Source organism: Triticum dicoccoides, chromosome 1B, assembly GCF_002162155.2.
Source record: "Triticum dicoccoides isolate Atlit2015 ecotype Zavitan chromosome 1B, WEW_v2.0, whole genome shotgun sequence".
Taxonomy (NCBI): Eukaryota; Viridiplantae; Streptophyta; class Magnoliopsida; order Poales; family Poaceae; genus Triticum; species Triticum dicoccoides.
Window position 1 is genome coordinate 66152266 of NC_041381.1, and position 7586 is coordinate 66159851.

A 7586-nucleotide genomic window follows, 5' to 3' on the forward strand; every position below is an offset into this window, starting at 1 on the left:
TCGCCTAAGTATTTGAAAATCCTCCCGAGTGGAGAGCGAACCTCCCACTCGGGGGCTTAGCTGTAGTCCAGTACTCGCCTAAGTATTTGAAAATCCTACTGAGTGGAGAGTGAACCTCCCACTCGGGGGCTTAGCTGCAGTCCAGTACTCGCCTAAGTATTTGAAAATCCTACCGAGTGGAGAGCAAACCTCCCACTCGGGGGCTTAGCTGCAGTCCAGTACTCGCCTAAGTATTTGAAAATCCTACCGAGTGGAGAGCAACCCTCCCACTCGGGGGCTTAGATGCAGTCCAGTACTCGCCTAAGTAAGAAATCCGTTCCGATCCGCAAGGACGACGAGGTGCAGGTCGACTGCTACCTTCTCCTTCAGAGCTACGCCACAAATACAATGTGCGCTTTGCAAGGACGACGAGGTGCAGGTCGACTTCCACCTTCTCCTTCGGAGCTACGCCACAAATACAATGTGCGCTCTGCAAGGACGACGAGGTGCAGGTCGACTGCTACCTTCTCCTTCGGAGCTATGCCACAAATACAATGTGCACTCTGCAAGGACGACGAGGTGCAGGTTGACTGCTGCCTTCTCCTTCGGAGCTACACCACAAATACAACATGCGTTCCATCCCGATCCGCAAGGACGCAGGTCAACTACAATCTATGCTCCATCCCTACCTGCAAGAGCGATGAAGTGCAGGTCGACTGGATTTTTCCACCTCAGAGTTGCGTCGCAAGCATTAAAGTATATTCCGAGTGAAGAATAAAGTTCGCTCGAAGGCAAATGCAAACATATTCAACGATAAGCCAAGTTCAGATAACGTCCTACGGATTCAGAAGTGCTCAGGCGTCAAGCCTATAAAAGTTTATCGATTACAAAACCACTCGGCATTCCGAGGAAAATTTAAGGCGAAGCATAGAAGTTTTTCTCACTCCTCGGGTGGAGGACTGGAAGGCGCGACAAACTGGTCCAGGTCGATTCCGTCAGCAATCCGAGTGGCAGCAGCGATGAAAGTCTCCATGAAAGATTGGAAGTCATGCTTCTTGGTATTAGCCACTTTGATGAACACCAGCTTGTCCTCTTGCACATCCTTGCAGTGAACGCGGACTAGAGACAGAGCAACATCGGCACCGCACCTAGCAGAAGACTTCTTCCATTCTTGCACTCGCCCTGGAACTTCATTCAGTCGAGTCATCAGAGACTCGAGGTCATTTTGAAGTGTTTCTCCCGGCCAGAGTGTCGTGTCGATCCGCGATGCCGCAACCTTTAGTCGAGCAAGGTAGTCAACAACTCCAGCCACACGAGACTCCAGTCGGAGCACGTTCATGGTAGCTTCATCCTTCACCGGAGAGTCAATGGGGTCCAAGCTTGTCTCCACTCGACTGGTCTCCTCCTCGAAGTCTTGACAAAATTCTGTAAACACAATTGGGAGTTAAGCCAACAAGTTCTATGATGAATCGACGATAACAAGTCAGTCAGATAGACGAGATTACCTTCAAGCATGATGAATAACTTCTTGGTGAGCCCTCCCAGATAAGCCTCCAGATCATTCTTCTTCCCTGCCAGTTCGCTAGCCTTGTCACTCAGAGCTATCTTATCATTCTTCAGATGGCTGACCTCCTTGTTGGCCGCCTCGAGAGCAGCTTTCAGATTGACATTCTCCTCTTCAAGTTTGCCGACTGAAGCCAGTTTTTCTTCTGCAAGCTTCGTTTTGTCCAAAGCCACCTTCTGCGCCTCGGCAAGGTCATGTCCTTCTTCTTCAGAGCCTCCTTCAGTTTATCTGCAAAGTGACAATGAGATCAGAATCAGGACTAGACAAAAAGATAAAGACAGTCGTCAAGATTCTCACCAAACATACCTTTCGCTTCATCTTTCGCCTTCGTAAAGTTCTCCTGAACAAGCTTCAAGTCAAGATCGAGCTAGATATGTTTGTTTTCCAATTCAGTATAGCGAGCCACAAGCTCGCAAGATTTCTGCAAAGGGACAGTCGACAGACATCAAAGATAGGTTGCTTCCGAGTGACTAAGAGAAAAATTGTAGCATTTCTAAGACTACGGCCAAACCAAAATATTCAACAGTAGTCTCGGGGACTACACCCAGTAGGTGCACTCAGCGTGCCCCCACTGGTTCTACCGACTCGGTTCGATCAGTCGGCCGAAAGAGACAAAGAGGTTATGATCCTAAAACTATAGCACTATAGCTAACTGCCAGCAGTCAGCCATGGTCTCATAAAAAAACAGGTTCTTCAGACCTTAGTCGACTGCCAGCAGTCGACCATGGTCTCGGGGACTACACCCAGTGGGTGCACTTAGCGTGCCCCCACTGGCTCCAAGATTCCATTCGACCAGATCGAGTGGAGAAGTTAGAGTGAAGAAAAATATAAAGACTACAGCCGACCGCCAGCAGTCCACCATAGTCTCGAGGACTACACCCAGTGGGTGCACTCAGCGTGCCCCCACTAATTCAAAAATTCAATCGACACACCCAGTGAGTGTACAGATTCAAAGATCTTCGGAAAGAAAGTCTTCAGATAGCATATCCTAACAGAACAGGCGGTGACCAACTAACCTGGACATTGCTCTGAAGGGCTGAGCTGGCATCATAGGCCGCTTGGATGGCTTCCCGGATCGCCTTCACTTGCTCCATCATGATCCCTGCCTGGCGTATAGCCTCCTTAGCAGCACCCGCTTGGTCCTCTGGGACGTGGTGTGTGGCGAAAAGGGAAGGCGGGTCAGCAGTCGACGTCGAAGGTCGAACACTCGTCAGCAGCACAGCGAAGGACACAGAAGTCCGAGTGATGTTGCCATCCTCCCGAACTAGCGTCTTAGGTACTGATGCAACCGGCGCCTTTCTATTCCTCCTCGGCCTCGGTGGCGCCTCGTCGTCGTCATCAGGGAGATCAATGACATGAGGAGGAGCTATAGGAAAAATCCAAAGTTAAAATCGAGAATCCAATCGACCAAAAGTAAAATCACAGAGACCGTACCAAGGTTGGAAGTGACAGTGTCTTCCATTTCCTGGTCTTCGTTCTTGGCAGAGGACTCAGAGGTAGCAGCACTGCAGATTTCAGAAATCAGTCGGTTAGTCAACGAGTTGACCAAGAGTCTGTCCCTGCTAAACGAGTCGACTGAGATTCTGTTATTACCCGGAGATGGTGGGGACGGTCATTCTCATCTTGGGCAAGGCCTTCGGCGGCTTTGATGACGCTGCTCGTGGATGCTTCAGCGCTTTTTCAGTCGGCGCCGGGGAGGTCGTCCGAGGGCACTTCGACGACTGCCCAACAGGCGCAGTCGCTTTGCCACACTCGTTCGCGGGGTCGTGGGTGAGCTTGGATCGCCTTTCCGAACAAGGAGGATCGACTTCCTCCTCCTCCTCTTCACTGGAGTCGTCGTCATCCTCTTCCCCCTCACCATCAGATTGCCACTCCTCCTCACTTTCGCCTCCGCTCGCCTCCTCCTCCTTAGCTGGTTCTTGCGCCCCATTGGGCATCGAGTACATCTCACTAGTGGCCTAGGAGACAACAAACAAGACAAAGGTCAGTCGACTGATTGTAAGCAAACAGAAGGAAGAAAGCAAGATCACAGTCAGAGATGCAGAATTGGACCTGGTCTACGTCGTATGACTGGTCGAGTGGAGGAATCCTCCTGGCTCCTCGGGGGTTGTCTTTGTTCCCTGTGATGGCTGCCGGCCACCTCTCCAGTGTGGCCTCGTCGACCTCCTTCGGGTGGATCCGAGTGGTGTCCTCAGTACCAGAATACAACCACATCAGATGGTCTCGGGCTTGAAGCGACTGGATGCATCGTCGGAGGAAGACCTCTAAGAGGTCCATGCCGGTCACCCCATCACGGATAAGCTGGACAACATGTTCGACTAGCACCTTAACCTGCGCCTTCTCTTCTGGGATCACCTTCAAAGAGGAAGGCTTCCTCACTCGGTCCATGGAAAAAGGAAGGAGTCCAGTTGACTACCCTGGCGTCGGCTGGTCCCTGCAGTAGAACCAAGTCGACTGCCATCCATGGACCGAGTCAGGTAGGATCATGGCCGGAAAAGCACTTTTCCCCCTCATTTGAACCCCAAGACCCCCACACATCTGAATCACTTGTGTTCTCTCGTCACTCGGATTGGCCTTTTTCACCATTTGGGAGCGACAGGTGAAAATGTGCTTGAAAAGACCCCAATGAGGCCGACAACCCAAGAAATTCTCACACAAAGACACGAAAGCAGCAAGGTACACGATAGTGTTGGGTGTGAAGTGGTGGAGTTGCGCCCCAAAGAAATTCAGAAATCCCTGAAAGAAAGGATGAGGCGGCAAAGAAAACCCACGGTCGACATGGGTGGCCAAGAGAACGACCTCACCCTCTTCAGGCTGCGGCTCAGACTCCTTCCCCGGGAGCCGCGCTGATCCATGGGGGATCAGTCCTCCATTGGCCAGGTCGTCAAGGTCCACTTGACAAATTGTCGAGCGGATCCAGTCGCCCTAGATCCAGCCCTGCGGCAAACCGGCCCTCAACGAAGATCCGCCCCGACTGGTCGCCCTTCCCTTCGCCTTCGCCATCGCTTTCTTCGCCCGCTCCAGGGCCGCCGTCTTCTCCTTCACCATCATCGCCGGCGAGATGCGCACGGAGCAGCAGTGTTAAGATGGAAGCGAACACGGTGGATAAATCTGAGGAAGAGGTGAGGAAATGAGAGCGCACTGTTCAAAAAACCCCGTCCGGCGCCTTATATGAGGTTACTCCCGAGTGGCTGACTTGTAGGCCCGGGCGATCCTGTCAAATCCCGCAACAGTCGCGCTCATGATACGTGGCGAAAAAGGTGGCACGGAGATCAATGCGTTCCTGCCTTATCCCATCCGATTACCACGGCCCCCTCCGCCTCGCGCGCTTCCTGAAATTCGAATCCCGCTAAATCCGCGGGCTGCAGAGCAACTTGTCAGACGAGAGATTTCCTCCGCTCTGTCGCTCGGAGTTCTCCAAGTAAAGATATTCACTCGACGAATACAAAGAATGGATCAAGGGGACTGAAAAAGAAGTTGGTGTTGTCACCTAAGTTCATTGATCCAAAACAAGGCATACTCATCGCACGAAAATGGGTCGGAAGTGTGCTCAACTCCTTCCCCACTAAAACCTCGATCCATTCGGGGGCTAATGATGAAGCCATGTACTTAGGGTAGGGTCATGGACCTGTCCAAGATACCCTCCCCAAGGACATCTCTAGAAGAAACCACCTTTCAGTCGACCTGGAAGGGTTCCACTCGACGGACTCGAAGACACTCGACCATGAAGCCAACCACTTGACCGCCAGGAGACCTAAAGTCACTCTGCATGCAAACGGCCTGTCATTAAGTAGCTTTTATGGTCATCACAGCACTTTATATGTGGCGTTACCAGAAACGCCCGACCTTAATGTACCTTAAACCCTGCATAACTGAGGGCCGGAGGGGTCTGGCGGACTCTATATAAGCCACCCCCCTCCTCAGTGTAAAGGGTTCGCACCCCTGTAACTCATATACGCATAATCCAGTCGACCGCCTTCGGGCTCTGAGACATAGGGCTGTTACTTCCACCGAGAAGGGCCTGAACTCATAAATCTCTTGCGTATACAACTACTTCATAGCTAGGACCTTGCCTCTCCATTCGTACCCCCCTACACTACTGTCAGACTTAGAACTACGACAGTGATCACTTAGAAGATTAGAGGGATGTCTATCTAAGTGGGAGTTCTTAAGTAATATGATTAATTGAACTTTAATTTATCATGAACTTAGTACGTGATAGTATTCTGCATGTCTATGTTGTTGTAGATCAATGGCCCGTGCTACCGTTCCTTTGAATTTTAATGCGTTCCTAGAGAAAGCTAAGTTGAAAGATGATGGCAGCAACTACAAGGACTGGGTCCGTAACTTGAGGATTATCCTCATTGCTGCACAGAAGAATGACATCCTGGAAGCACCGCTAGGTGCCAAGCTTGCTGCTGATACTACTGATGACGTTAAGAATGTCTGGTAGAGCAAAGCTGATGACTACTCGATAGTTCAGTGTGCCATGCTTTACGGCTTAGAATCGGGACTTCAACGACGTTTTGAACGTCATGGAGCATATGAGATGTTCCGAGAGTTGAAGTTAATATTTCAAGCAAATGCTCGAGTTGAGAGATATGAAGTCTCCAACAAGTTCTATAGCTGCAAAATGGAAGAGAATAGTTCTGTCAGTGAACACATACTCAAAATGTCTGGGTATCATAATCACTTGAATCAGCTAGTAGTTGATCTTCCAGTTGATTGTGTCATTGACAGAGTTCTTCAATCGCTGCCACCAAGCTATAAAGGCTTCGTGATGAACTATAATATGCAAGGGATGGACAAGACTATTCCCAAGCTCTTCGCGATGCTAAAAGCCACAGAGGTAGAAATCAAAAAGAGCATCAAGTGTTGATGGTCAATAAGACCAATAGTTTCAAGAAAAAGGGCAAAGGGAAGAAAGGGAACTTCAAGAAGAATGGCAAAAAGGTTGCTGCTCAAGATAAGAAACCCAGTCTAGACCTAAGCCTGAAACTGAGTGCTTCTACTGCAAAGGGACTGGTCACTGGAAGCGGAACTGCCCCAAGTATTTGGCGGATAAGAAGGATGGCAAAGTGAAAGGTATATTTGATATACATGTTATTGATGTGTACTTAACTAATGCTCGCAGTAGCGCCTGGGTATTTGATATTGGTTCTGTTGCTCATATTTGCAACTCGAAACAGGGGCTACGAATTAAGCGAAGATTGGATAAGGACGAGGTGACGATGCGCATGGGAAATGGTTCCAAAGTCGATGTGATCGCGGTCGGCACGCTACCTCTACATCTACCATCAGGATTAGTTTTAGACCTGAATAATTGTTATTTGGTACCAGCGTTGAGCATGAGCATTATATCTGGATCTTGTTTGATGCGAGACGGTTATTCATTTAAATCAGAGAATAATGGTTGTTCTATTTATATGATTAATATCTTTTATGGCCATGCACCCATGCTGAGTGGTCTATTTTTGTTGAATCTCGACAGTAGTGATACACATATTCATAGTGTTGAAGCCAAAAGATTGAAGTTTAATAATGATAGTGCAACTTATTTGTGGCACTGCCGTTTGGGTCATCATGTCTACTACACAACCTTCTTCTTGTAGACGTTGTTGGGCCTGCAAGTGCACAGGTTTGTAGGGCAGTAGCAAATTTCCCTCAAGTGGATGACCTAAGGTTTATCAATCCGTAGGAGGCGTAGGATGAATATGGTCTTTCTCAAGCAACCCTGCAACCAAATAACAAAGAATCTCTTGTGTCCCCAACGCACCCAATACAATGGTAAATTGTATAGGTGCACTAGTTCGGCGAAGAGATGGTGATACAAGTGCAATATGGATAGTAGATAAAGGTATTTGTAATCTGAAATTATAAACACAGCAAGGTAACTAATGATAAAAGTGAGCGTAAACGGTATTGCAATGATAGGAAACAAGGCCTAGGGTTCATACTTTCACTAGTGCAAGTTCTCTCAACAATAATAACATAGATAGATCATATAACAAGCCCTCAACATGCAACAAAGAGTCACTCCAAA